Source organism: Chanodichthys erythropterus, chromosome 7 (assembly GCF_024489055.1).
Source record: "Chanodichthys erythropterus isolate Z2021 chromosome 7, ASM2448905v1, whole genome shotgun sequence".
Classification (NCBI taxonomy): Eukaryota; Metazoa; Chordata; class Actinopteri; order Cypriniformes; family Xenocyprididae; genus Chanodichthys; species Chanodichthys erythropterus.
The window spans coordinates 32,303,229-32,306,598 of record NC_090227.1 but is presented as its reverse complement, the minus strand read 5'-3'; positions in this window follow the sequence as shown (position 1 = coordinate 32,306,598).

Sequence of the window (3,370 nt, the reverse complement as noted above, 5' to 3'; positions counted from 1 at the left end):
TTTAATATTTCATAGTTAATTTTTGAGGTGACTTGGACCTGAGATTTTTCAGCTTGCGGAGAATGAACTTCAAAGCCAGTAGGAGAAGGGAAGAGCCGTGTGGGAGGACTTGGCTTGACATTGGAGATGTGGCTTCAAATGCCCAAAGGGTCAGCAGATCACATCAATATACATGATAAGAATTGAACATTTCTACCATTAGTTCATGAGATTGTGACAAGGTGATATGTCACTGTCTGCGATCCAGAGATTACTTCTGGAGGGGTTTGAGATCCATGTGTTTTATCATCAAAGGATGACTTACTTTCTCTTTCAAGACACCATGTTTATCTTTAAACTAAAGTCTAACTTTAAGAATAAAACCTTTGATATTTAGCTGCTGCCATTACCTTGAGTGACCGTGATGGATCTGGGCTATATTCAAAACATCCCATATATGGTCATTTATTTAATGTAAGTTGCATTTAAAGTCCAATATCATGACTAACAGAATTTAACAAAAAAGGTTATAAAGAAGGAACAATAACGAATAACATTTTCACTCCACTATTAGCTTCTTTTGCAGTAGTTCTTCAGATCTGTTGATTTCTCGTAGGGTTTAACATAGTGAAGCTGATGGAAAAGTGCTTTTCGTGATTCAGTAGATGTTTAGGCAGATAGAAAGCCAGTGCAGATGATGGAGATTGAGGGTTTTAGATGGTTCTCTCCTCCTGCTGGGAACTCAGTAAGAGTCCAGTCACTGGAGGAGAGGCCACTTGTTTGTCATGTGATGCATGATTGTGGTTTTAGTGCTTAAAATGATTGCTTAATATGATGAATAGATTTAATTTATTTTCATTTGTGTTTTGAAGATGAACCACATGAGGGTGAATAAACGACGACAGAATTTTCCTTTTTGGGTGAACTATTGCTTTAAAAGCCAAAGCTGAACTGAACAGCAATCTTTTCAAGTGATTCTGTAATTTTTCAACTAAAAAGTCATTTGGTTCCCATTTGTCTTTTTTTTTTTTTTTTCTTGGGGTGAGCTTTGTATTAAGTGTTCATTTAATGTGCTACAGGTTTAATCTAACAAATAATCTTTTATTGGATATTTATCATGCTGGAAGAGAACTGAACAATACATTTGGGCTTTGTCTAACTTGCATTAACATATATGAACTTTACACATTATTTCTAATTTAATCAAGAGGATATATATTGTAACAAGAGGATATTTTATATCTACACTCTAAAAACTAATTCAGGGGACCTTTAGTGATTACTTAAATATATATATATATATATATATATATATATATATATATATATATATATATATATATATATATATATATAGTTGTGAAATAAAAAATCAAGTTCTGAAATGCTGTTAGACTTTTTACTTGTAATTGTTATTTTAATGAGCTTGGATGACACACAAATTATGCCTACTGATTCGATATACTATCATGACGTGTCATAGTTAAACATTTTCAGTTAATCAAAAATGTATCTAATTTTAAGTTCTGTTAATGTAAAATACGATCTGATGACGTGTAAATGTGTTTCATTGTTTTGAGTTGTATGAACACTTCTTTTAATTTAGACGGACTTAAGTTAAGTGAAACTGGGCTGGGATTTATATTTCCCATCATGCTTTGCCTGTAGTATGGCATTTTAAAGGGAGAGTAAATGCTAAAATTAAGTGTTATATAATGTTTTTTTGCACAAGATTAATGGTAAGGGAGATTTAGCAGTAATTAGTGTTTTGTTATGCTAATTTAGAAGAGTTTCTGTTAATGTGGGTTTTTGGAGAGTTACCATCATGGTGACAAGCAAAGCATCTTCACTTTACTTAAAACATTATGTTGGATCAACTTAAATAGCTGCATTAATATTGACAATTATTACATTCATGGTGCTTAGAAATGTGTTTTTATTGTGGCAAAAAAAAAACGTCTTCATCTTACTTAAAACATTATGTTGGATCAACTCAAAATATTGCTTTGAATTAATGTAATTGTCCCAATTGCCTTAAGTTAAAAATTCTAGTGGAAAACGTTAACATATTTATTTTTTTATTTATTTTGTTGAACCAATGTTTTATTTTTTAGAGTGTACATTTCATGATTAAATCCATTAAACACATAAAATCTGTTAAACTATCTGAATATTCTGAATATCATGAGGGCAGTATTGTTTAATATACTAAACTAATTTAATGTTGATTACTCAAATCTAGACGTCACAGGTAATTTGGTCCTGTATTGAGTTTGTTTTTCTCTGATGGTTAATTGTCCTGTTTATTGCCTCCGTTTGTCTTGGCATCAGTAAACATTGTTCTCTCAGCGGGGTGCCACCACATTTGACTATTCATGAGCACGTTACACGTCAAGCCTGACACTCTCACAATGACTCACCAGCCACAACAAATTAAGGTAAAGGCTTTCTGCCCACTGACTGAATGGACTACTTTGCTGCATATTTTTGTGCTTTCTTAGAAGACAAAAAGACTCCCATGCGTAATTTCTTAATCTGATGTTAGATCATGGGTGAGTTTCAAATAAAAATCAGCACTTAAAATAGTTCTAGTTGATAGTTTTACTTGCATTTCTATCACCTGATCATTCTTTCTGTCTTCTTTATTTTCAGGCCTCAGGTATAACATTACTATTTGTTAGCGTTTACATCAATCTTAGACGGCAGCATTGCGGCTTCTCCTCCTGATCTATAGGACTTTATGTTGCTCTCTGAAACAGCCCAGCTCTGTGTGAAAAGGTAATAAAAAAATCACTTCGCACACAATAACTCACAGGGCTTCTTTTGCGCAGGAGACTGGGTTCGGGGAATGCTTTCATTAATCATGAAGCTCAGTACCGACTCTAGCACCGCTGCTCCTACTGAACATACATAACTGTCCTGGCAGGAAGAGCGATCGCTGGCCCCTCGCTCGGCACAGGGCTAAAAACATCTTGACCCGCTGCATGCTGGGAGTTTTTTTGAATGATGGGACCCGGCTGAAATGTCCATCAGAGAGTGTATGTGGCATTTGAATAGAAAGAAAACAAGAAGTGTGATGTACTTAAGCAAAGAGCGGTGTATTCTTGTCTAGCAGGTCTTCAGCTTGTAGCACACAGGCCATAAGTGTCCCAGAGGTCCTTAATGTTGCATTATCCAGTATTTCACAATAACCCATGTTTTTTGTATGTGTGTGTGTGTTTTGATGATTCATATTAAGTCTTAAAAAATAGTGATAAACATACCCTCCATCACAAAGCCCTGAACTACCAAGAGCTGACACCAGGAAGAAACGCCCTCTGCAAATTGGTCTTGGAGTTGACTACACGAACCACAACATGTCTGGCTGAAAATAAAAACTTAGCCAGACCAA